The sequence below is a fragment of the Dromaius novaehollandiae genome, chromosome 1, assembly GCF_036370855.1.
Source record: "Dromaius novaehollandiae isolate bDroNov1 chromosome 1, bDroNov1.hap1, whole genome shotgun sequence".
In the NCBI taxonomy this organism is placed as follows: domain Eukaryota; kingdom Metazoa; phylum Chordata; class Aves; order Casuariiformes; family Dromaiidae; genus Dromaius; species Dromaius novaehollandiae.
In genome coordinates, this window is record NC_088098.1 from 35,346,611 (window position 1) to 35,374,342 (window position 27,732).

General features: G+C 44.7%; 1 long non-coding RNA gene across 1 annotated transcript; it reads left to right on the forward strand.

Moving 5' to 3' along the window:
* Positions 1-1,516: 1,516 nt before the first annotated feature.
* LOC135327843 (uncharacterized) lies at positions 1,517-27,732 on the forward strand. Its single transcript, XR_010388301.1, has 5 exons — positions 1,517-1,605; positions 18,325-18,526; positions 23,368-23,537; positions 24,894-25,059; positions 26,871-27,732. It is a non-coding gene; the product is annotated as an uncharacterized LOC135327843 (long non-coding RNA).

Below are 27,732 nucleotides of genomic sequence, written 5' to 3' on the forward strand. Positions count from 1 at the left end.
AAGAGCTGATTGATAGGAATTTATCAAATTGCACTTTTAAGAGAGCTATGAATGCTCTGCCCAGCCTTTCATTCAGATGTCTCTATAAGAGGTATTGTAGCATCTGCCAAGTCAAGATCCCACTGCTGATTTAACGTCAACCTTAAAAGAAGAAAAAGCGCTGGATTTTAGTGCTTTGTGGGGAAAAAGGCTTTCAGAGTTAAAATATTATTTTAAGTGGTTCACTAAAATGTTGAAGGATACAGGGGAAAACTTGTGTAGCCCTAGGAAGTGTAGCCCTTTCCTATCCATACCCAGTTGAACAAGGAGAATGGCTGCTGGTTATGTGTAGGTGCTAGAGAAGGAAAGGTCAGTCATTTTACAATACTGCTAATGGTTGAGACACCACTGTCATGGGGCCTTCTATCACATTTAATTACATGATTTTGTTTTTCCAAATTGTGGCATATTTTCTATTTCCCCTCACGTGGAAAATGATTAAATGTTGTAAAAATAATTACATGAAAATGTACTCAATGCATAAAGACTCTTGAAATATTAGAACAGATATGAGATTTCTGTCTTATCATTCCTGCTGGAAAACCCTTCAAAAAACAAACAAAAAACAATAATCTTTGGAAGGTCTATAAGGTAAGGAGTTAAAATGAAGTCTATCTCATAATTGTTTTCTGTGGTTCACATATCTTCGTGCATTACAACAATGCTTATCTTTCCACAGCGCTTCACATTTGTATTTTGTTCCAAAAAAAGAGTTTGCAGGCCAGTAGTGACAGCATCACCTTCATCCTGTAGAGCTGAAATCCAGTTTTGTTCTTTACCTGGTTTCAGACCAGGAATCCAGACCGGTGGTCTAAACCTGAGGCTGTTGATTACTCGGAGGTGAGTGTCCCTCAAGCTGCTTTGTTTAGATGCTCATACTTAAATATTGAATATCTAGTGGAACTGGGACTTGAACTTTGGCTGTGAATGCGGTAAAAGAAGGGCTAATCTCTCTTTTGTCCTGTGAGTATTAATCACTCCTACCAAGTAGAACTGTTCAAAACAGACCAAATAAATGCAGAATCTGAGGGTTAAAAGCTCACTTGTAGGATGGCAGTATCAGCCGGCTTCCCCATGAGGAACCATGACCACTGGGGTCCAGTGATCACCCAGCTTGCTCGAAACCAAGTGTGTTTTCTTTAAAAGTAGGAACACAGACTAACTTAAGAGGAAAAAGGGTTTCAAAGCAAACAAACATGGAAGTCAGGAATCCCTCACCTCGAGCAGTTGCTAAGCCCATGACCATTTTTTGAGAACAGTCTTGAGCCTCGGGCAGTGCAGGAATGTGTTAGGGTCTGGCTGCGGCGTCCCTCCTCGAGCCCCTAGGGAAGGGAGTGGTTGTTGGTACATGCGTGATAAACCCGTCCCGTGTACGAGTCAGCTTTGCCTTATCTTTCTCCAGTGTGCTGCTTACACAAGATACTGGCCAGTATCTACAAAATGACATTTCTTTCTGTGGCATGTGTCACTGCCAGCCCTTTAACGGGTGCCTGCAAGCTGGTAGGAAGCATGGGCCCATGCAGTGTCTGCTGGAGAAGGGCCCTAGGACTTTCAGACCTACTCATGGTATGTCCAGTGCCTAGCTATTTACCTGAACACAGTGCTTATAACTAGTTAGGGGTAAATGATGCTGAGGATTGTGTTTGATTACAATATTGGAAATAGTTATAAAAAAGGCAGGACATGAGACACATAATCAGTATTTGCCTTTTGCCAGCTATAGAGGCCACGTTAGCATTGCACAGTGTTGCTTGTACATGGTGCTGTTGATCCAAATCCCTATTTTTAGATTGACTGAAGTGTTTCATTTGTAATGACTTTATGCCTTGCAATTTCCACCACAGAATAAGAGAAATTTTTACAAAGGCACTTTTCTAAATCCACATAAACACCTTGCCTCTAAATTTTCAGGTGTACAGAATTTAGTCACATTACTGTAGCTGAATTTAAGCCTGTTACAATTTCTTCCTATGCTGTGAATGGGATAAATGGTTTATTACTGTGCATTACTCCTCTAATCCTTCATAATGGAACACTCAATTTTAGCTGTGCATTTTGCAGAAAGAATGAAGCACTGATAATATGAAAATGCACTAGAGAACATGGCTTTTATCTTTGCTGAAAAATGGTGACAAACATGCTTTCTGGGTGACCAGAACCAAACCACAGTTTCTGAAGAGATACTGAACATGGCCAGCAACTAACAGCTTTCTGAAGCACTGCATCAAATCAGCAGCAGTTGGGTAACATTTATTCAAGTGTAGATGAAGCCATAGGGATTCTGCACTGCAGGGGCCACAACAGGACAGCTGAATACAACCAAAGTTTTCTATTGTAGGCAAAACACTAATAATACAGAAGCAATAGTTGATGTTGGACTCCAGGTCTTCAGAGTAGCTAAATCAAAATTCTTCCTGGATGTTTTATTTTGAGATTTTGATGAAAATCTTTGGTGCCTTAGAAATTGAGAGGGAGTAGAACAGGTTTCTACCAAAGCTTTAAGTAAAATGGATTTTGCAATGTTATTGTATTTATGAATAGTTGCAGTGTGCTTTATGTGAAAGTTTTTTTCAAAAGTGAAAATTCCATATTTTATGAAAATCAGTTGATCTGACTTCCATTGACCTTAGAGTAACACAACGTTGCAATATATGTCAAATCTAATTAGAGATTTGTTGGCTTATAGGATAAAAACAGCTTTTGATTCAGAAAATCTGAATAGGCAAGACTTTAAGTTGTCGGAAACAGCTTTGCTGTATTTGATCTGTGCAGAAGTGAGATGACAAATTCCTCTATCACTTTTAAAACAGCGACTTGGAATGTTTTGGCTGAAATGAAAACACTTAATAAAAAAAAAGAAAATTAGATTAGTCATTGTAGTTTTGCTGCTTGACTGAAATGCGTGTTTAAAACAAGTTCATATCTCACCTGTCCAAGAAGCAGCAGTAGCTATTGCCTCCCTCTGCCTGCACCCCTTCACTTCAAGGAGAGTGTGATGAAAGATAACAAATAGAGGGGAAAGGCCATTCAAACTGAGAAACACATCTGTGCTGTTCACCAGTGTGGTAGGGCTCAGACCCTGGAAAAAGTGCGCACTAATAATCTCTCCCTCACTAACAATCCTCTCTTTCAGAAATAGGAAGTAGAAAGTAACAGGACAGATCGTGTGATGCTGAGAGTCAGAACTGGCTCCACAGCATCAGCAGGGTGAGGTTGCTGTTGAGCGGTACCTTTGTCTAAGCCTCATGACCAACACAGGTCCTGCTGATTTTCATACTCATCAAAGTGCATGCGTTCCTCTTGTTCAGTATGCTGGTTAATTAAAGGAAGTGCTGCGTATGGATTGAGTGAGAAAGCTTGCCTGTGCATATTTGTTGTTAAGAAAAAAGAAATATTTGGGGGGAGAGCAGTGCAGACTGAGTGGATCTTGGGAAATAGCAACATGTTTAATAGTGAAGCTGGAATTTCAGGTCTGCCTCTCTACAACTTCACAGTGCATCTATGGATGCAGTGTTTTGCTTAATATCTAGTGAAAATCACACTGAATCGGTTTGAGTCCTGATGGTTTTTTTGTTTGCTTTTCCCTTCCCCTGGTTCTTTGAGTAAGCAAATGTTTCCCATGTGCTCATGAGGACCATCAGAAAGTGTTATTAGCACATGCTGGCACAAGTCGTGGCAGGGCAACGAGTAAGGAGAAAACTCTCCTGTGGTGTTTTTTACTGGGAGCTAGGTATGAGGTGTGAAAGGAGCAAATGTTTGTTATTCCTTTCCACAGGGGAGTTTGAAATGACTCTCAGCCAGCTTCCCTGAAACGCTTTCCTTTCTGCCCCGCTGTGGGCTGTTCTCTGTGATGGGAGCTCGTCCACGAGCTGCCTGTGATCCTTCTACGGAGAAGTTTTCTCATGATCTTCCCAGTTACCAGGAGGCTGGGTTAAAAAAGCAGCGGTAGAGCTATTCTACAGTAGCTGATTTGGGATCCGGGCTAGAATTATGTGCTTGGGGCATCGGGAAGGAAGAGCGGGACAGAGAGGGTGGTGTATGAGGAGTATAGGAAGCCACCAGTGGAAGGCTTTCTCTCTAACCGCTGTCTCCATGGCTTTAGGCATTGACAGTGTGTGGACTTCTCAGATGTTTCCTCCTTAAAGCACATGCTTAATTTTAAGCCAATGCTTTGATGGCTTTAGGCTTTACAGAACACGTAACAAAAATAATTCCCACTTACTTTGTATCTTAGGATATTTTTGAAGGACTGTAAAGCATTTTTGTGTGCCTTAAGCTAGCAGAAGTCCTCCAGCTGTTCTGGAGAACCTGAGTCTGAGGAATTTTTGTGCAAATATCCAGCAGGTCTGTGCACCATGGGAGTTTTCCTGCTTCTGCTAAAACTGCAGCAGGAACTGCAACTCTAACTTCGGAAAGGAGCCATCTTTTTATGAATCTGGAGATTCGGGTTAAATTTACTATTTTGCCTATGAAATGAAATATTCCTGGAACATCGTTGATCTGATATGTATGTCTCAATCCAAATAAAGAAATAGTTTTAGTCTCTCAGAAAGTCTTCTACATTGCTCAGATCACAAATGACTGTTATGAATATAATGAAGCATATGATGTAGGGGGTTACCAATGTGGATTACATGCTGTTGAAGTTTCACTTCATGAGTTGCTGAGAGAGCATTTCCACAGTGGATAGTTGCTAGTTGTTGCTTCCCTTTGTCCTTTCTAATCTTTGAAGAAATAATGGTCAAGAAATTCTCTTAGAATTGACTTAAAATTTCAGTACTGCAGTGTTTGTTCTTCTACCCTCCCCAAGTGGCTGTAAATGAATTCTCTACGTACCTGTGCTGCCTGCTAAATTGTTGTTATTCTAATGCATTCTCATTTATGGGCATTTTCTAACGGCTCTCTGGTTCATTAGGGATATTCGCCACAGAGAACAGCCAAATATTGCAGCCCGTGCACTTTCAGATACTCGGGCATTCAGCATGCTTGAAAGTGCTTCCTGAACAGCTGGTACCTTCCTCTAATGTCAGAGGCAGTCAGAGACTAGTCATAGTGTCATCATCAGCTTTTCTTGGCCCAGGAGCAACAACACTGAGCAGGTAATGCTTTGCAAGCAATCTCAAACTTTACTCTCCCATTGACCTCAATTTCGTTTAATATGTTCATGAACAGGACTGGGGAACCTTTTTGTCTGCCTCTTACAGGCCGGTGATCACTGCAATACTCTAACACCTAACAGATCAGCAGAAGGAATGTTTTTAAAAGCAGCAATGACACAAGCGGTGTCCTCCTTACAGCTCAGATATCGAGATCAGTAGCTCTGGTGGTTTGGCATTCTGAGAATGACTAAATGGATTGACAGACGTCTGTGTGTGGATGGCCTGTTGCATATGAATCTGTCCGTAGCACTAAAAAATTGAATCCTTGTTCTGTTTTCCCTGAGAAAGAGAACCAGCTCCCCCCTTTTGATCCAGGCATTTTTCTTGAATGATGACCAAAAATGTTTCTCAATTCTGTGCAACATTTAGTCATTAGGGGTTTATGCTTTAGAAAGCTGCCTATTTATTATGAATGGAAATATGCGAAATTTCCTTAAAAGCTGACTTGCAAATGTTAATACAGGAATAAATGAACAGTTGATGAATAAGTCCTTCAGAAGCAGGCTGCTTTAGAAACACTCCATAAATTTTCCCCATTAACACATTTAAAAAACATTTAAAATAATTGTTGAAAGTCACTGAGCGCTGATAACTCTGCTTTATGAATGCGGCCTAATGGAGTAAAGTGATAATTATTTAGCTACTGTTGCATTTTAATTCAATCGCACTGTGGCTGTTACAGCACAGTGCAGCCTTTGGCTTTTTATTTTCCATAGGGCTTACAGAGACTCATTGGTGTGAAAGAGGGCTTGGAAATGAGATGCCATGGTGGTACTGGGCAGGAGCAGGGATGCAACAAAGCAGTGGGCAGCCATGAAGCTTGCATGGAGCCAACGGGTGAGTGGATCAGGAGTAATACTGACTCAGCTGAACCTCCCTCGGGGCCCCCTGACTGTGTGGATTAAGGTTTGGCTGCCCACACAGAGGTGCTCCAGATGGGTCTGGGCTTCCCACTCACCCTGCAGCACACCTTCTAGCCCTTTGGTCATAGCTGCGACCCTCAGGGCATCTCCAGTCCCCCTTCCTGCCCGTCATACGTGGGCGATTGCTTTGAGCCTTCTACAGCAAAGCTGGTGTTGGATTATTTGGTAGATACTGACAAAACCTAAGAACGGTTCTTTGGCACCTCGTGGTCGCTCACTCAAGTGCCACGATGCCACCCAGCAGAGTCCCGCTGACCTGCCAGCTGCCTAACGCAGGGAGAGCAAAATCCCCCTGGAAGATCCAGCACCTCTGTGCTCAGAGACGATTCTCTGAAAGGATGCTTACAGCATCTTATCCCAAGTAACGACATAAAATTAGAAGTAAATAAAGAATAGTTCAGAGTTCCTGAAAACCTGAAGAAAGTTTATATAGGAACAGCCTGACTTAAAACACCACAGCTTGTAAATGGACTGGATGCACAGCTGAGTCTGGGCTCATTGGACCTCAAATGACTCTGTGCTTTATAAGATCATTCTGTTAGATCACTCGTTGCATTTAAAAGAAAAGTTGTAAAGACCATTATACTTCCATGAAATCACTGCACTGCTTGGCTACCTCTAAATAACAGTGTTTAAGAAGTTTCATACAGTGTAAAGCACAATTTTCAGCATTTCTACTTGCAGAATTTTACATATTTCGTGTTGCATATTGCCGTGATCTCTGCAATACCCTGTGGTTTTGCTTGCAATCATGATAGCATACTGGGTCTGAAAATGGGATCTTTGAAAGGCTGTTTCTTTTTTCTTTTTTCTTTCTTTCTTTTTTTTTTTGAAAGGCTGTAAATCTTTTTATTTCCTAGTTTTATTTGTAGCTGCAATTCTGAAAGAATTTTTTCTGGTTTCATTAAAGATTATTTAGCAAGATAAGTGTATTGAAAAACCCACATCCTCCAGTGGCAAAATGGTTAGCTAAGCAAGCATTCTGCCTCGCAGCTGCAAGCCTGCGTAGCTCATCCCTTCAGAAACGCTGATGCGTCGTCAACATGCATATTCCAGGAGCCGAGGGCCGGTGCCCAATCTCTTCAGCGGAGAGGGTTTTATGAATAAATATCAACTTATCCCGGAACTTTAAGAGCACTTTGACTCAACAGCTAGATTGTTACTGTTGTACAAAAATTTATGTGTTTAAACAAACATCATGCAATCTTCCGTAGCTTTAGGTGGAAAATATAAAGGGTAAAATTTGTCTAGAAAGGAGAAATTTTGCAAAGTAAGGTTAGTAACGTCTGAAAAAAGGGAAGCAGGAAACTGAGAAATGAGAGGACAGTGAAAAATTACCCAGTGAAAAAAACCTTTTTACAAAGGTTGCAAGTGATTTGTTTTGCAGTAATGTTTTGCTGCTGTTAGGCAAAACCAACATTTGAATGATTCTACTCTTCCGTAGCTGCTGTGCATGAACGCAACTGAAGTGTCTTGGCAAAGGCTTTCTCAGCATGTAAAGTGCTGTGTAAAACTACTGTCTACTGGCAATTATTGTAGAGATTTTACTCCTGCAGTGGCCCAACCTTACCAATGCTTTGTACTAGATACCTACCGAGGAGCATCTCCTTGGGCCGTGCACAAAAAGCATAATTTGCCATGGGCAGTTCCAAGAGCCCTGCGGGGACGTCCCCACTCCTTTACGCATGTGAGTGAGAGGCTGCTTGCAGGGTGCACGTGCTTGGGAAGTTTCTCAAGCGCTAACGGTCGCGGCTTCTCGCTGGCAGCCTCCGAGTGAGACCCCCGTCGGCCGGACGGCGTCGTGCCGGGGGAAGGAGCCGGCCTGTCTGCTGCCAGCTGGACCACTCTCAGCTATTTTCTATCTGCAGCTAGGCCAACAGGCACAAAACTGGTCTCGGCGTGTTCTTGGACTTGCTCGTCCTTGCATTGAAGTAATGACACTTTTTGCCATTGACTTCAACCAGCTGGGAGCGAAGCCCTGTTCTGATTTGCATTTAATCAAGGGTATTTTTCTCCTTTCCTTTTTCAGCTTTGCAGATTGTGTGTGTGTCTTTTTTTCTGTGGATATTAAAAACACGCAATGAAAAGGATCTGTTAGTCTTCAGCACTCTGAAAATCAGGGCTTTGTTGTTCCCTGGAAGCAATTTCTGAACTTGCTCTGCCTAACAGTGCCAGTAGATCTTCCAGAGCCAATAATCACAAAAAGTCAGCATTGCTGAATAGGGACAATGAATTTTCAAACAGGTCCATAACGTGATTTTACCAGACATTAAAAAGGTCAGGCGTGAGCTGTAAATAAATTCCTATTTTGCAGCTTTATGCCTCTTCAGTTAGAGAGTAAATTGTCACTGAGATAAGCAGTCAAGCAGCTAGTGTCTTGTTTTTAATGGCCCTAAATTTTGCTAGTTATATAGGCAGTGCTTTCCTGCAAAGATATGGAGGCTCTGTTAAAGTATAAAAATTCCTTTACTAGAAGGAGGAGTGTGATGAAGATTAAGTTTAGAAATAATCTTGGATCAAGTGTAGTTAGGCATCCCTTTTCTTTGACTTCTGGAGCTTGTTGGGACCACCTGGGAAGGTATCAAAAGACAGGTCTAAGCACAGGAATGAAGACTTAACCCTTCCTCTCCCTTTTTGCTGCTGCTAGGGGGAACATGCAGTCTAATTTCTTCCTGGGAGTGTTTGGGATTTGCAGCCATGGGCTTGCCAGGAGGAGGGTGCGCAGCAGCAGGGCTGGAAACGGAGGGCCTGAATTTCATGTCTGCAAGTGGATGTGGGAGAGGGGCGCCTACATCCCGCCTGCTTGCTGAGGCAGAGAGGATCGTCTTACCATGTCTGCAGGGTAATTCAAGTGTAGGAGCTGGTTATTAGTACAGAGGGGACCTGGCTTTCAGCTGAATGCTCTGTCCTCTGCGCACTTGCCGAGTACAAATAACTTAGTAGATGCCAGAGATGTGCAAAGGCACTAAATATTCAATAGCTGTTTGGAAACTCGGTAGGATTTCCTCCATGCACGGGTGATTTAACCAGCTCCATGCTTTGTCCTCTCGGTGTGTGGCTGGTCAGAGCATGCTTTGAATGTGGCCAGGACCAGCAGGAAAGCTGGGGGTGAACTGGCTGCTCTCTTGGTGCAGAGCTGAGCCTTGGACTGCCTCTTGCTGAGGAAATCCTGAAGTATTTGGAAGAGGTCAAGAGGCTGTCGCTGCCCTCAGGAAACTAAGGGGTGTATGTTGACCATGCAAATGCTTTTGGTCACTAGGTGGCACAAGCAGGAGAGTTGGGCTTTCACCAAAACCGGGGATTTGGCAGATTGGTGACTATGGATTGGCAAGGTGGCGGTAGAAAGTATTTGCTTTTGACATGGAAGAAGGCATTTGTGATAGCTGGATGAGAGCAATGTGATGTGCTAATCTGTTGAACTGGAATGTGATCAGAAATTTATGCAAATGACTTCTCATCAGATGAGGAGGAAGGTGTTTTTGTTTTAAGACAGTTGCTTGTTTGAAGTGTTTTTATACCAAAATTTTTTCTATAAAATTAATAAAGCTGCTTTAGCCATACAGAGTACTCATAAAATATTTGGCAACTTGTTATAACCCCAGTGATATTACAGAAATGAATGTGATATGATAAATGGAAATAAGTACATGTTAAGCTAGAGGTGATAAATGGAAATGAGTTGATGTTCACCTACTGGCTTAATGTATTTTGCAGTATATATCAATATGCAAATTAAATGGTTTGGATTATAAAAGGGGCCTGTTTAAAAAGATTTCTTGGGGGTTTCCTAAGATGGTACTTCCAAAGATCTATTAACCATCTTGTTCTGTCAGGACATAGAGATTGTAAATATGAAATGGATAAGAGTTGCTAGTGACCTTTTGTTTTGTAAGAATGTCTGTGATTTAACAATTACTCTTTTGATATCTACTTAAGAAAATATAGGACTTTTAATAATTTTTTGGTGCGACTAAGTTCAATTTGGCAAAAGTAACTATTGTTAATTAAGTGTTCTATAGTCTCATGGTTATCATAAATATAAATATTCTTGATCAGTTCCTTTTGTGGGACGAGTAAGAAGTCAGCCTGCATGAATAGTCAGAGTATTATACTGGTGTTTATCAAAAACTCGGCCTAAAAAGTAGGGAAATGGGTAAAAAGATCACCAGCAGCTTATTGCATTGTTTTTGTTTCAGAAATGTTTTCAAAAATATTCTACGTATGATTTATACGTTAGTTAAGTGATTATGCCTGTTCTGCCTTCTTTAACCTGCTTTTGCATTCCAGAAATATAAAATGACTTCTATCCACATAGAAGCATTTCTAGTTCTCGCAAAACGACATCCAGAGGTTCTTGTCTCCTTGGAGAGAGGCGGCGCCGAGAGCTGGGGCAGGCAGCGCAGGTAACGCTGTGCGGGTGTAGCTGGGGCCAGGACTGCAGCTCAGGGCAACCGCCTGTTCTTCTCTTCCAGCATGCAGAGGTGGAAAAGCAACTTTCCCCAGCCTCCCCTTCTTCCCCCATGAGCCTTGAACAGACAGTGGGTGAAGATACCACGAGAATCTGTGTGCTGCAGTGAGACTTGTCTGTGGCTCCTTCTGAAAGGCAGCTATTCAAAAATAATGTGTTACAAGATGTATGCGTTTCCCCTCTCTGTTTTTAAACAGAGATGGAGAGGAGGAGGAGGAGAGGTGGGTGGTTAACTCCAGAGCATTGCATTGCCTGCCACCTGGGTGAGCTCAGCACGTGGTGAGCTCGTGTGGGAATTGGTGCATTTGCTCTCATGCCGAACGGGATGAGAGGGGAAAGGGAGTTTGAGCTCAAAAATTTAAAGTCACGTCTGTGTAGACCTGTCTAATCTTATGTTCTGTACCCTTGGCAGTCCTTATTAACTCCCAATTTCGAGCTTTCATTTGTCAGAGCAGTGGAACTGTAATTTTGTGCAGGGCAATCTTTTTTTGTACTTGGAAAGTCCAGAAAAGGCAGAGCTCTTCCTGCATTTTAGCAAAGCCTCTACTAAGTTAAAGCCTCCAAGTTAAGATACAGGGAAAAGGGATGTTGCAATATTTGCACATAATCTCCATGATCATCATTTCCTGTGCTAGGTTAAATCACCTTTATAGAGAGGAAGGATTGGTGGAGGAGAGGTCTCGGAGGAGTAAGTGGGTCCTGCCACTACCACCTCCTCTTCTTGTGATCAGTGGCATGGGGGGCAAAAGTGGTTTTTAGTAGGATAAAAGAAGTGAATAGAATAGAGGTGTAGATGAGGAAAGAAAGGAAAAATTTAGTCATTTGGAAAAAATGAGGAAAAGAGAGAGGCAGGAAGAGAGGAGAGGATGGGCTGATCTAAAAATACAACAAATGGATGCGGAAACTGCAGGAGACACGGGTAATCAAACAAACCCTCCGAGAGCAGCGGGGCCCATGCGCGCTAGCTGGCCGTGCCTTCGTACCTTGCAACGGGAGTATCGGGAAAGGCTCGAGTTGGGACCTTTGTTTTCCTGGCCCTCAGGGCTTCCAGAGCTGCTGTCTCACGCAGCTTCTCTAGTGCTGTATACCGTAATTGAATTCCTGTTGTCTCTCAGTCACTGGGGTCAGCCCAGCTGCCTATTTTCACGAAGTTCACAGGAACTTAATACCTTCAAGGCCTCTCCTGTCAAATATGGTTGAAATGACTAATAGCTTCAAAAGGTACTGAAGTGCACGTAGGGGGAAATAGCAGGCTTACAGCATAGTTGCTTGAGACCTGTGTCCTCAGGGAGCCAGGCTAAAAAAGGAAAATAAGGATACTTTGACAGAAAACCCTCCAGATCGCTTGCAGGATAACAATGCGAGGAAACACAGGTTTCTATCAGGAAGGCTTGGAGAGACCTGAGAGCAGATTACTACGAATTTTCAGAGCTGCACGGACTTCTGTGGAGACGGAAGAGATGCAGCAGCTGGGAATTGCCTGTGCACTACTGAAGACAAGATAAAGTCAAAAAGCTAACGTTCACACAGGTGAATCAGAGCTCAGTGAAGGACGAGTTAACCATGTTCAGGGTGAAGAGAACATTCATGTAGCCTTTTTCTGGGCCTTCTGGAAATTCTTTAAAATGTCATTAGATATTTCAAAATTTCTAAGGGAAAGACTTCACCATCCGATCTTTTTTTTGGTTAACACCTGTAGAGAGTAATTGGTCAAGGCTAAATAATCATTATGGGAATAGTATTGGGAAACAGTAAGAGTTATTCATGCTTCATGTGTGTTTTTGCTTGTAGGATACTTTGGTTGTTTATCCTTGAGAGAAGTGTCTTGCTTTGTCCCTTCCCACTCTATTTTATGGGCATCTACAAGATGGTGCAGTGCAGCCATTGCATTTCAAAAAGAACCCTGAAAGACACCATAATGGAGAGGAAGGTTCTTCTGTGGGTGGATTTCAATATGACCTTCCATCAGATTTCTTTCAGAGGTGTTGTTTTTTTTTTTAACCAAATTTGCTGCTGCTGTTCTAAAAGTGATCCTCATGGCAGAATTTTGCATATTCAATTTCGTTTTGATTCATAGAAGTGAAGGCTGAGATGCTCTCACTGAAGCTCTGTAGTCCCTGCCATCCATCATCACCCTCACGTGCGAACAAGTGCAGGCGAACGCCAGCCCTTTTGCCAAGGCCTGGAAGATGCTGCCTGCTGCACAGCCAGTGTTGTTGTAGCACACAAAGTATTTGTGCAGAGAGGTGTGTTTTCAGAGAGGACAACGCGGAGAGGGGTAGGTGCCGGGGGCCCAGGTGGAGAAAATGCATGTCTTTCACACCACATTGTCCAACTCCTCAGAAGCTGCTTTTGTTTTGCCCTAGAAGGCCAAGGGATGAATGCTGCATGCTGCATGGGTACGTTTGCTCTCTGTTAGCTGCTGTTTGCAGAAGATACGTCCTCTGGAAGACAGGCGTGTGGGGGAGTGGGGCAGGATGCAGCAGGGCATTGGTATGCTGCAGCACTGGCCCCAGATTTGGAAATTCCTTCCACGGGTGGTTTGGAGGACTCCTTCCCAAAGCCCTGCAGAGATCCCCTCCTGTGCCACTTGGATTGGTTCTGCTGGGGAAACAGGGATTAGCAGCCCACATGGAAAGAAGAGTTTGTCATCGCAAGGATTTAACTGAATTGCTCAGCCTATCAAGGTGACCAGTTGTCAGGATCTTGCGGAGCAGCAAGGAAAAGCTGCAGAAGGGAAATCGTTTTAAAGTTCTACAAAGATTCTGTTTCCCCACAGACATTCCTGCTGTGGCCAACCAAATATTTACACTTGCATTTGAAACAAGTTAGATTTTTCTGCATTCTTGCATATGCAGTAAAAAAAAAAAAAAAAGAAAAGAAAAAAAAAAAAGAAAGTGTACTATCCTAGCAGATAAAATGGAAACTTTTTATGGATTTGCTGTGTGTGTCAGTTAAAACATTTAATGTTGACCCAGTTTGCGTTGTGCCAAGCGTTTCAGCGCCTTGATGAACGCTCCAAGGCTGACTTTTCAAAAGGAAGAATTCTAGTGAGACGGAAGAAAATTGAGATGAAGGCTGCAAACTGAAGCGGCAGCTTGTCTTTGATGTTAATATATTTGCTTTGGTGGAGTAGCAAGCTGAGACATAGGAAAGAAAGCTTTCCCAAACCTTTGTGTGAGACAGAGACTTGCAAAGAAACAAGAAAAGTTATAGCAGGAAGTTTCTCAGAACTGGGGACTTAATTGCGGGCATGGGGAAACCCCAAACAATTTCCTAACTTTTTCATTGGCTGAAATAATTTTTTACTTGATTGATTAATCACCATGTTTGCATGGTGTGCAATAGTCTGTACTGACACAGGATAAAAAGGTTATGCTCTGACGTTGTGAGGGCTAATTTTGCCCGGGAGCGCTGGGTGACATTCATGGGTGAAGTGCTCCTGCGCACCCACCCTCGGCGACTGCAGCGCGAGGGACAGGAGCCGACTGCGCCGGTGCATGAGGGCACACTGTCCTTGGCGTTTTGTTTGACCCGAGCTTCGTGCCAAGTTAAAATGGGATGCTTGTGTGGGCGGCAGGCATATCGTGGGTGCAGCAGGGCCTCCAGGAAGGAGGTGAGCAGGGACGGTGCTAACTAAACCTGCCCTGGAGCAGGGTCTGCCCCTCTGCCTGCAGAGCTACCAGGATGGTTAGTCTGGCCGTATCAGCTACTGCTCAGCTGGTACGGACCGAATCCAGGGATGGGACTAGAGAGCGAGGATCAACCTGCCTGTTGAGCCCTGCTAAGCAAGGGGCTGCAGTGGCAATCACTGTTTTGGAAACTAGCTGTAACTTTAGTAACTGATTCTTCAGAGCCAGGCCAAATCTCCTGTGATGCCTCCCAGAGACCCAGGCCTTGCTGGAAACCTCTCTTAGAAAGATTACATAGTGCCTATTAACTTAGCTCTTCTGTCAGGTGTGTTCATACGTGAATTTAAACCCTGCTGCTTGGTGGGGAAGAGTACTTGGCTCATGTCCTGCCCAAGTGCTGCAGCTGGAAAATCACTGTGCATAAACATTTTTTCCAAAGACAGCCACCTCCCACTGTATGAAGGATTTATTTCTGGAAAATGTTTCAAAGTGTGGTTATATAGCATCTGACATAAATTGCCCACACAGAATAACTGGACAGTTAGATGATCAATTAATGCTGGCTGCTTTCCATCCTATTGTTTCAGAGGTATTGGGTAATGGATGGTTCGTATGCTCTATACATTATATAAATAATCTAGTTTACGTCTAGGAAAATATGTCTTGTCTGTGAAGCAGAGAATTACTGGTTGCATGGCTCAAAGATGGCCCTAAACCATTTCAGTCAAGTGTAATAAATTAGGATACAGTGAAAGGGTTTCTCTTCACCATTTCTGTTACTGAATTCAGCTATTGCAAAGCTGTGGGTAAAATGTGATTGCCTGTACAAATATTACAACATAAATCTTAGAGTAAGATGCAAAGAAACTATGTAAAAGCAGAAATAGTAAGTGTACTGTTGTAGGAAGGCTTCATGGGATATTTACTTTCATCAGTCTAAAGAAGCAGAGGTTTCATACCGGAGTTTTGCTCAGAGAACCTTTCCATCACCAACATTTTGTTTTTGAATTATTACTAGTAAACAAATACTCTGAAGAGGGACTTTTCCTTAAAAGAAAGGATTGGAAACACTACCCAAATCCTGACCGTATTTAAAGTCAATGTTGGAATTCTGCTGAGTTGTTTCCCCAGATGTTTCTGTGGTAGCCATTAAAGTATGGCTACGCACCTGAAAGCAATTGAATTACTGTTGTTAACTGGTGGTCACCCATTGGGATGCTTAGTTTGCCTTTGCTGTGAATTTTTAGATGTATCTGATCATGTGGCTGTAACAGGAGAGTCTTTAAATTAACAGCTGGTCAAAAAAAGTTTACTTCCCTCAGAGTTTTCTACTGTTCACTTTTCCTTTGATTAAGAACGTTTTCTGTATGGGAACATCAACTAAAAATACCTCTTCTTTTTGATGAATGGATCAAATTATCCATGTTTCCTTCCCAGTTGTCTTTGTTACAATACATAACCTTTCTTTTTACAAATAGTGGATGAACAAGGCATAGCCATTTCTTATTCTAAGCCACCTTAACCATCCCCAGAGCGATAGTACTTCATTCATTTAGGTATCTACTGTATATCGTAAAGGGGGCCGTTATGCCCATCAATGAATAGCGTTATCCACAAGGGGTGTTAAAAAGGTAATGAAAAGTTAATGTGGCATTTGCTGCTTTTTTATATACTCATTAAAACAATTTACAACTGTGATGTTTATCTAAAAACATAATTAGAATATTAGATTGTATTTATTTTTGAGGTAGTACATGTAATTTTGTAGGAAGCCAGAATACAATTTCAGCCCACTGCATGGGGAATTAATAGAAAAACTCAACTCAGTTAATTACTCAGTTAATTTAAAAACTCAGTTAATTACTGTTCTAACTTGCTTTATCTCGTCTTGAAATTGTCCTTTAATTAGAAGGGGTAGGTATGGTGTTGCATCAGTCTAGGCCATCTTGCAAAATAGAACTAGTGTTGTTTGAAGAAAAAATGAAACGTATAGTGTTTCAAATGTAGCTGGTGGTTAGAATACAGGTCAAGCGATTGCAAATCTGTGCTCCCTGGGGGCCTTTTAGTGGCCGGGGTAAATGCGCTGCTGGGAGGGAGGTCCCCCTCCCACAGAAGCCAAACCAATACCGGCTGGTAATGTATTAAGAGCTGACAGGCCTCCTGGGTATCCTCCTCGCTGCTATGGGGGCAAAGCCGTGCTGGGGCACACGACAGCTGGCATTATGCATCCTGCTGGGCTGGGGCATTTTCAGGGACAGAAAAGCACCTGCTTTCCAAGTCCTACAGCTTCTTTCCAATTTGGGGACCCTGTGTGCCTGGTTCAGCAACCTGGTAAATCACAAGTGGGATGGGACAGTGGTGCATGAGATTTTGCAGCAGGGGTGTAAAGGAGGGTGCGGCACTGCCGTACAAGTGCATGAGGTGCTGACCGTGTTACAGGAAGATGTCAGGTGAAAACCAGAGCATGAGTTTCAAGCTCAGCGTGAGACCTGACAGGTCCAAACTGCACCAAAGGGGTTGGGAAACGATGGTGGAGGAAGGCCATGGGCATGGCAGTGTGTCCTGGCACCTGGGGGAAGGTGGGCAACCTGGTCCTGTTCTACATCATGGCTGCGAAGGCAGATGCTCATCTTCTCACCAGATGTGGCCTGTGAGCTACGGGCACACCAGGGCCCCAGGGGGACAGCATGGGAAGTTACTAGCTTGAAGTCTGGCCCAAGTTGCCTCCCTCGCTTTGCGGCAGAGCAAAGATGAGTAAGGGTGTAGGTGGAGGCCCACTGTCTCTGCAGGGTGTGTGGCCATGGCACAGTGAGTGGTGCAGGATACAGCTGTGTGCTGGCCAGGGTGAGGTTCCTCCCCAAAGCGGGAGGTAAGCATTGCTCCTCAGCGGTCAGGGCAGTGCTCCTGGATTGTTTGGGGGGTGAGTGTGGGGGTTGGACATGGCCAAGGTGTGGGAAGTGGGACCATCCTCAGGGGATCTGCCCTTTGGAGTGACCTTCTGAGTTAGTGCTGCTGTGGGCAGGGAGATGCTGGACATGTTGCTTCCAAATGTTGTTATAGCCCTGAGGTGGGAGCCCTAAAAATATTGGAGATGGGCAAGCTTCATCTCCAGCTGTGTTTTGGACGTTGGTAGCAGGAAAGAGTGAGCACTGGAGAAGTTTGGAAACAGATTCAAGATACAGAAAATACTTACCATGTTTAAAGAATAGCGAGAGGCCTAATATCTACGTCTCTAGCTTGAGGTTTGACCTGCTTGGCCCAGGCAAAGGAGTAGAGCCTGGACTTCAGCGTTGGCAAGCTCTTCCACAGGAAAAAGTGCTGGGAGGTTAAGACACACACAGAGACCTTCCTTAACTGGAAATTTTGAGCCCTGTGAGGAAGAGAGTACGGGAAACCCTGCGGCATGTTGCCCTGCTCTGGCATACCCACATCTTTGAGAGGTTTCTGTTTAGGCTGCGTGATGTGTCGCAAGTGAGGGTACCTACCTGCTGTGCCGGGCCACGGCCAGCAGCTGTGACCGAGGATGCCTCCTGCACCTTACTGAGGAGCTCGGGGGCCAGGAAATGGTGCACACCAAAGGCTGGACCACATCCGTGAAACAGCAGTTTTAAAACCCCTTCTCTGTAGGGTGGCGAGAGCAGGAGTGATACCCCAGCACGGTGGGCACCAGTCTGGCCTGGCACGGCCGCTTGGGCAGGCATGCATGCTTGGTGGGCTTGTGGCCCCCGGTGGCTTTTTCTAATATCTCTCCATCCCCATGAAAAGAAGTGCTGGTGAGCACCAGCTTGTGTCCTACTTGTCCCAGCTGCTCGCGGGAGAGCGAGCCGGGGAAGGCCAGCGCTGCAGGGCTCAGGCACGAGGCCTGGCACCTGTCAGCAGCACAGCACCAGCATAAAAAATGCAAGAGAATCAGCTGTGCACTACGAGGGGCACAGAGCGGCTTTGTATGCAACCTCGGCAGCCAGCGGTCGCCTCTGGACGAGATGCCTCATCCCTGGCGTTGCCTGCAGTGGCTGCACTGCAATAACCCCAAGCTCATACTTTCCCCCATCTGTGTTACCGGGGCTACTGAACCCCCTCTGTGTGTTTGTGTCCTTTTTTAGGTCATCTTCCATGAGCAGGGGCAGCATGCTCAGGCTTGCCAGCGTTATGCAGCAGCTCGTCTCAGGATTTTCGCTGTAAGGAGCGACCTCTAGTGCTCTCCGAGCCGCTGCTCCGGCACTGGAAGCACATGGGGTTTGGAGAGTGAGCCTTTTGGAGAAAACATGAACACTAGGAGAAGGTAGCAAAGCTCTCTTTTCCAAGGTACTGCAGGATCTTTCTGTCTTGCTTTTGTTTCTAGCCAAAAATGGCAATTTCTAAGCTCCTCAGGCTGATATTCATGTCATATCAAAACAGCAACTGCTTTTAAAACAAGCTAAAAAATTTCTGGGGCATATAGAGAAGACAAAAAAAAAAAAAAGTGTATGTGTTTTTTTTTTTTAACAGTTCCTTCTGAAGTAGGCTTTCGTTTGTTCTCCTGAAGGTTGTACACTTCAATCACAGGGGTGTCTGGTGTCCTAGGAAAGACCTTGTGCTTGCTGGGTCCTCACCTCCTGGTTGCTCTCAGTCTCCTTGCCTGCAGACCCTGGGGCTCGTGGCAGCCTTCCTTGCCCTGTGCAGTCTCATGGCTTTGGTTCCCACCACTCCCAAACAGAGCGCAGGTGTGGGAAGGAAACCCCCCAGCCCTCCCTGGGGTATTTTAGCAAAGGTAGGAGGTGAGTTTGGAGCCTGGGGCTGGGGACTGGCAGCAATGCTCCAACTGGTAAATCAAAGGTATATTTGCAACGCATGTCAGTGACTAACTTTTTGCTCGTATCTGTTGAAGACTGACAGGTGTGGAAAGGGTCAGGAGATGCTGAGGCAGAAGCATGCAGAAAATTAGACTTCTCTCCATCCTCCACCCCAGCCCAGCTCTTTGATAGAGGACAAGTGGTGCTTGTTCTTTCCAGCTGCTTTCAGAAAGTATCAGAAAAAGGCAGTGTTTTACACAAATCCTGGATAAGTCAGTGTCCTCTGGTCCCAGAAGTGGGAGGAAGAGAAAGCACCATGCAGTCCCTCAGAAAAACAAAAGCTGAATTCACAGAGAATAATCTAATAAATAGTGCACTAATATATGGAATTGTTGAGGATGACTTTTACACGAATATATTGCAAATCTGCTCATGCAATTGAAGCATTCAAATATAGTATTTTGACATAGCATTTTACACAAATAGCATTTAGCATATATATATATATACACACACAGAGACACACACATATACAGATGTATACAGCCTCTACCCCAAACATCCTCCTGAAATCTCTGTGCAGACTATCGAGAAGATGCACAGCAGCACTTCCTTCTTGCCCAGGCCAACATCTGGAAGCCGTGCTGGTGTGGGGCCATCTGGTGCTCCACAGCTGTCTCTTCCCAGGCTTTGTGTAAATAGCTGGCTTGCCTTCAGCTGCTAATGAAACAGGCCTGCATGCAAAGTGGGTAGGATTTGACATGCAGCCCATGCAGCGCAGTCCTGGGGCCGCTTATGTCAGCCACTGAGCTGTAAATCCCAGAGCCTTCCTCCGCTCCCATGGCTCCTGCTCAGCCCTCGGGAGGTGACTGCATGTGGCACCAAGCCACACTGAAAACTTATTAGGAAGAAATGGAAATTGCTCTTTAACAGGCAGTAGTCATGCCCTGTTTCTGGATGTTTTTGAGGCTCTTCACTGAATTGTCCTGCCCTCTGCATGTGTACAGAGATGACCAAAAATCTGTGGTTTCTTCCTGTTTTTCCTGGGGTAAGAACAAAGTCAGATCTGGAGAGAGCATGTAACTTCCAGCACATCTTCCCCTGACACAGCCTGGGAATTGGTGACTGTCTTTGGCTGGGGTGCGAAGCTGTGCAGCAAAGTCCATCTCTGATGTGTAGGCTGGAATTCCAGTATGCTGCAACAAAAATAATAAAAAGAGCTGACGGTCCTGATGACCAGGGACTGCAGTTTCCAAAGCTGCTAATCCCGCACCAGTACTGGTGAAAAGCCTTTTGTGTGTATCACAATGGGAGCGGTTGGGTACGGGCCCCAGCGCGAGAGCACAGCGGGGCAGATGGTTCCTGTCCTGTAGCCCTTGCGACAGATAAACCATACAGGGGCGTGGGGAAAAGCGGCCGAGGGAGTGAACGAAATGACAGTGGCGAAGGCTGCCTTAGCTCCCTACCTTTTTGCAGGGGTGCAAAGGCAGAGATCTGAAGAGATGTGCTATAAGGACAGAAAACTGAAGGAGACAAGGAAAAGCAGATGGAGAGGGTCAGGTATGAAGTGGAGCTGGGATGAAGTGGTGCTGAGGGAAGCTAGGCCCCTCCTCTGCACCACGCGGGGGCACGGGCCAGGAACCCCTTTGCCCAGGGAAAGGGTTGGCTTTCCCAGAGGCAGCATCCCGCTGTCTGGGATGCACTGACCTGGGGAGGGGACGCACAGCTGTCTGGTACTGAAGCAGCTGCATCTATATCTGACAAAGTAACGTTTATTACCTTTGATACTTCTGCACTATGAAGCTGGTAGCACCTCTCCTGCAGCAGGCAAATGCGGAAGGCTCCCTTCGGGACACCTCCCAGGAGGTTTCCCTTCGGTGTGGGGAAACATGCCCCGATGATGGCAGATCAGCTCAGTGCTGGTGGAGAGCAGAGGAGCTTTTTCACCAGCTATGAATACGTTACTTGACTTTCACATGCTGGTTTCTTAACAGCTTTCTGAGGACTGTCAGTGGGCCCAATGACATTCAGAAAGGCAGTAAAGCTATAAAACTGCTTCGGGCTTCATGCTCAGAGTTTTGCCATAGCAGCAATGAAACTCCTTTCTCACAGGCCTTTAGCTACCTGTTTCCATTTAGCTACCAACTGAGGATCCACTAAGATCAAATATATTGTCAGCAGCTTTTCCAAAGCTGATGGTAGCAAAAAGTTAGTGCTAATGTGCCTCACACGTGGGCAGAAGCCATGTGCCTTCACCAGGATTGGTTCAATTGCTGTAACAGCTCATAAACTGCACCCTTGTTGCAGAGGTGCCCAGTAGCACTGCCAGGGTTTGTGTCAGCATTTCTTTTAAAAACTTATTTTTATTGCTTGACTGTCGAAGTGTCAAATGCATATTCTGTCACCTCTAAGCTGAACAGAAAGATGTGAGGAACAGTGTTTTCCCTACTCCTATTAACCAAAGAGTTGGCTGTGTTTTAAATAAATAGGTCAGATGCTGAAGTCCTCACCTTCAGAGGTATTTTGGAGTGTCAACCCCCTTTTCCTTACATTTCTGGCCTTACTATGCTAGTTATCCAGTCCTCAGTCACTTCTTACTTCTCTGGGAGAGCTGCCCCTTCCCCAGTGAGTAACAGCAGGAGAAACCCTGGGAACTTGGCTCATTGCTGCTGTGCTGCGTCCAAAATAGACACGTACAAGGTAAGTGTACTCAAAGCTGCAGGTAGGAACCAAAATATTTCCTCTCCTGGAAATGAGTTGGAAAGTTTGGAGGTGGCCAGATTCAGGGGCTTGAGGTGGCTATACTGCAAACACAGGTCAGCCTTCACTTCTGGTCAGAATCAGGCTGTTTTCAAGGCTTTGAAGCTTTGGGTTTGGAGATTGATTCTTCATTGCACGGATGTAATTTCATGCCACTTCAGTCATGTAAAGATGCACTCACACAGGCAGAATTTGCTCCTCTTCCTTCAGCTCTTCACCATTGTCCTTCTCCCGGATATCCCAGGAAAACAGTAGTCTTCATGCCTGTTACGGAGGATCTTTGCCTGGTTCCTGGCCCCCAGCATGATGGGTCAGAGCAGAGCTAGGCTGCGGCATGTTATTGCTGTCATCTTCACCTCCCGTCATCTGCTGAGTGGAGCAGCGAGAGCAGACCTTGAGGAGTCTTCAACTTGTGCTAGGGACTTAAAAAAAATCTTTGCTTATCTCCTCTGCCTGGGTATCAGGGCTCTGGGCTCAATCTCTGGTTTGTATCTGTCTCTTTTCTCTCTTAGAGTAAACGCTACGGCACCGCTACCTATCCTCCTTCATGGACTTCTTGGAGCTTTTGGAGCTACTGTTAAACCTTCATTTCACTTGAAGGAAAGCGTTTTTTGTTTTTGGCTGAATATTGTTGCTATGTAACAGTAGTGAGCAACTAGGTGTGATGCTGGGTGGAACGGAGCTTGCTGCAACAGCTTTTGCTGTGATGAAAAACGTGCTCAGTGTTATTTTTAGCTTAGTTTATGTTAAGAGATCATAAAGTTTTAATCTAAATACAGCTTTGTATAAACACATTGCTCTCAGGCACCTTAATACTGAGATCAGTAGCTCTTTCCAGATCCAAGTTTGGTCACGCAAGGGAAAATCAGAGCTATACCCAGAAACAAAGAATCACTCATACATAGGTCCTTTCAGATGTTGGTGTTCTTCGTGTAACACCTTTTTGGAAGGAAAATCATTGCAGCAGCAGGAAATCATTGCTCCATTGCGCCCTTTCATATATATATGTGTGCGTGTGTGTGTGTGTATACATGTACACATGTGCATGTGTTAACCCTTTCACACCTGAGCTCGTGTTTGGCAGTCACACCCCTCCAAGCAAGGAGCACTCTGTTATGTTTCTAATGCCCAGTAATCCATGTGACCTGCCTTGTAAGTTTGGACTTAAGCTCAGGTTTCATTAATCTTAGCAAACCTTGTGATGAAGACTTTGCACTTTGGGTTCAAAGAAGGCGTGCTAGCAGATGCATAAGGATATGGAGACGCCTGGATATGGTCACGCCTGGAGGTTCAGCTGGAGAGGTGACCCACAGCAATCCTCTCCCACCTCCTCTGCTCTTCCATAGAAATAAAACCTCCAAGAACAACCTTGGAGGAACGAACTAACTCACTGTCTTGTTTCATTTCAAAAAAGCAAAAAGGGGCTGCTGTTATTCATTATCCTTTAAACAGTGCTTTCATTAATAATTAAACACCCATGAAGGGAGATACTTTTCAGTTTGGAGTTGTGGTAATTTCTACTTGACTTTTCTGCAAATCTCTCCACATTTTTTTCCTCCGGGTCATTCTGCCCTCCTTTGTGAGTATAAAAGGCAGCTGTTCTTATCGTTGCAGGTCTTTTACCACTTACGGAGGAAAATATTCCAGTAATCCTGTTGGAGGCAGCAGACAACAAAGAAATTGCTGAAATGCAGTAATGCCATATCCCGAAGGAAAGCCTGAGCGCTCAGTCACTGTAAAGCTCTTTGCAAAATGCACACAGAGACTCAAGGACATTCCTCAAGGTCTGTGGCAGCGGGAAGGTGAACAGGCGGGGGGGAGCTCAAATGCTTCAAATGGTGCTGTATTCACCAGCTGCCCAACTGTGGTTATATTTTACTATCCACAACATAACTGCTTTTAATAATGGCTTTTTTTTTTTTTTTTTTTTTTTTTTTTTTTAATAATGGCTTTTGTCTTTCTCACTTCTGTATCTGCCTAAATGAGTCCTTGGGGATTTTAGCTTAATGAAATCATTCCTGTTGTTTCTGAAGGAGCTTGGCTCTTCACAGGATCCCATATTCTTGTCACCTGCCTGAGGGCAGGCGTTTCAACTTGTCATTCACGGTAAAAGCAAAATGAGCACGTCTCTGGCACTAAGGGGATACGGCATGAACTTAAAAACCTTAGATGCTTTCCTAGGGTAGCTAAATTCCCTGGACTACTGGTGTTGGTGGAGTTGTACTGGCAGAGACATCAGCCCTTTACATTTTGCAGTCGTATCTTTGGCATTTTAATGGCCTCTCAGGATCACTGAGGGGTGGGTGTGGAGAAGAAGGGTGGCATGCAAAAACAGCTGTCTGAACTGCAGAGGGGAAGGAAAGATGGCAATATGTCACACGGGTGATTTGCACAAAGTTGTATTCATCATTGGATGAAATTCACAGAAATTGGCTGTTTTTACTAATTGTGGGATTCCAGGTAAAAGCCCATCAGGTGCACAACATTCACCAGAGCTGTTTTGAACTTTGTTAGCAGAGAGTCAATTATTTTAACCTCAAAGGATGGGATGGAGGCTCCACTGCTGGAGAAGCTTGCGTCGCAAAACTGTGGTGGGGCAAAAGCCAAACGTTGCCAGGTGACGATGTGTTCTCACCGTCCCTCAAGCTAAGCAGTGGTACAGGCGCTGCGAGGGTGTTTCAGGTGATGCACGGCAGTAATTTCCACCAGTGGCCATGTGACTAAATTCGGCCCTCCTTGCATCGCTTCATCCCTGAGGCGCTCTGCTGGATTTAAATGAAGTGGTGAGCAGTGCTCTTATCTAGATGCAGCATCTCCCTGTGACAACAGCCATGGGATAAGAAGTAAATGAAGGCAGGAAACGAGCTATTGCTCGTATCTGTCCTTTTCCGTGCTGCTGGGAGGGAAAACTGTGTGTCTTTCTTTCTTCCCGTCCCGTCCCGTCCCGTCCCGTCCCATCCCATCTTGGTTTCTCACTGGGCACAGATTTTGATTACTGCCCTGCTCACCGCCTCTGATAGACATGGGGCTGAGTGAAGATTTGTGGTCTCCATTACTGCCCTGTGCCTGTAATGGTATCTTTTAAATCCATCTTTAAAAAAAAGCTTTTAAAATATTAATCAAAACAGACTTCTTCCCAGGATGACAGTTCCTGCATGTGTCATACCTAACCCCGAGTCACCAAAACTGGTCCCTGAGCCACTTGGTCTCCGTTGTCCCTGCTCCGAACAGAGAGTTGGACCTGATGACCTCCGGGGACCCCTCCAGCCTCAGCTGTTCAAGGACGCTGTGACCCCCCAGGAATGGGTAGGTCTGAGTAGCGCTGGCAGACTTGCACAGGTGCTGTGCTGGGCTCTGGTGGCAAGCAGCAGCCAAGGACTTGGGAAGTGACCTCAAGATCGCATTAGGAAATGCCAATTAGCACAGTGTTGACAAACTGTGGGATATGATACACATTTTCCATGGGCGTAAATGCCTACCACTGGTGTTTGTGACTAGAACTGTCGCAAATCTGAAGCTAAAGCCCCAGGACCTTTCTCCGGCTGCTCTTTCTGCCCCTTCTATTTTTTCTAGCATCATTATCCGCGAAGGATTATAATTTCCAGAAGCAGCACAGGTTTCTTCTATTTTTAGGCCCTTTTAATTAGACAAAGAGAGCTTCACGCTCAGCAGCATGAGCTGCTGGTGCACAGCTGAGGCCAACGGTCCTGTTCGGACGGGTCCCGGCGCAGCTCGCCTGTGGCCAAAGGCCGTTCCCGGCAGCCCTGCGCGCGGAGGGGCGGTGCGGCCGCGCGCTCCCAGAGGCTGGGCTGGCCGCACGCTCTGGCACGCAACGCTGGGAATAAGGACAGATCTGCTGATTCAGGGTCCTGCAAACATAGCTGATCTCATTGCAGCGAAATAGGTCACTAATCACACGTGGCCGGAATCCAAAAACTAGCCAGGAAAATTGAATATCTTCTGGCTGAAAACTCTGTTCTACTAGAACGCACGGAAAGAAAGCAGTCTGCTTTAATTTGTTTAAAACAACCACTGGATTATGTGACCAGGAGACTAAGACAGTGATCTCCCTCCTTTGCTTTTTTTTAAGCAAGCAGCTCATTTATTGTTCCAGCCCATCCTTCGCTTCCGTTCCCACATATTAAAATAACTTGTAGTTCACACTTCTGTTTTTAATCTCAGCTTCAGTGAGGAGGACTGATTTCCAAAGAAAAAATTAGCATTAACCTATATATTGATGACACTGATTTCTTTTATAGGTTTCTGTCTAGTGAAAAAACTGGGCTAGCATTGCTGAAATTGGATCTTTCTAAACAAAAATAGCATCAAAGCTCCTGCATAAGACAAAACCATTCATTTCTTTCTGGATCATTCCATTGCCCATCCTGACATCCTGAATAATTAAATGGGGACGAGCACTTAGACTGCAGCAGGGTCAAGAGTTACTGATGTGTAATAAGTGTACTCCAATGTTACACAGTGCGTATGTTGGCAGTGAAAGGCCAATCAATATAAATGAATCCCTTTTTCCACTGGAAATTTCCATTTCTCTCTCTGTCAGTAACTTGGAGAATATGGACGCTTTAGGGAGATAAACCAGGATCTGCTCACATTCTAGATTTGTCTAACTGAGCTCAGCTCATGCATGTTTCCCCTGCTGAACATCATGACCTGCTGAACAAGACTGTTCTTAACCTTCACTCATGGACTGATTGGTGAGATCCTCAAGTAACAGGGGTTATAGAAATGCAAATAATTGTTGTCATAACTGTAAGAGGAGTTGGCCAGAAATGATTTTGAACATTTGAACAGAAGGCCCAAAAGAGGTTTGTGTAAAAAATTGCACATGCAAGTTTACAGAAAATTATTTAGTGTATGTGCTTGTAAACACTCTTGAACTATGCTAAAAGAATGGTAATGCTCAAGAGTCAGGAGTGCAGGAGTTGAGACTAGCTCACAGTAATACTGCAGTTGTCCATGCGATACGATGCAGGCTTTAGCTGTATGATCATGGACTGTTTTTCTGATGGTCAAGAGATGATTCTTGTGTGTGTACTTTGGAGTTGAACTGTTGATCCTTCTCCATCACCGTTACTTCTGCCCCGTCTCTCTTGCAGTGTGAAGGGTCCAAGGCTTCACCTGAGAGACGGCCACAAGAATGTCTTTACAGCTGATTAATAGCAGCCCACACCAGAGAAGACGGGAGAGAAGACAAGTACGGCTTGTCTTTTTAGCAGTCCAGGAAAAGGAAGGAAGGGATCAGGAGTTCGAGTTGTGCCTTTGCTTCTCTCTCATGCTGTAGCCAGTGATCTCTCACTGCGAGTAACAGGAGAGACTTTGCGCAGCCCACGTGGCCACATCAGATTATAAGACATGGCCCTTTTAACTTGAAGGAATTTGTAGGAACTGATGTGGTAGTGGCCAGCGCTGGCCATGCTGTCTCCTGTGGGAAAGCCACAAAGTCATCATCACGAGTCAATGACATTTCTTTGCAGTACTTAATGCTGGGCCTAAAGCATGAACAGACTGTGTCATCACCAGAGAGTGTTTTACTTTTATTTATGAAGGTTTTGTGATTCTGAAAGTCTCTCTGCTGGTAGAGGATCCCTCCAGTCCTCCAAGGCTGGTATCACTCTTTCAGCAAGCAGAGGTCAAAGACATTTTTTGACAGATATTGTCTGCCTGACTGGCTCTTCCTGGAATCTCATGCAAAGTGAGAACAACTGCTTTTGCACATGCTACACAACTGTAAATGTAGCTTTATGAGAAGCATTCACCAAGCAATATAAGCAGATATTGGACTCACTGCTTTAATAAGATGTAGATGGAAATCATGAAATAATTCACAATAAGACAAAATATCAAATAGTTCAAATGAAGTCCTGGAATCAGATCTGAGACTGGTTTCATATGTCCTGTCTGTCAGGTTATATTCTGAAGTTAGATACTTAGCTGATACAAATAAACCTTTCTGCTTTA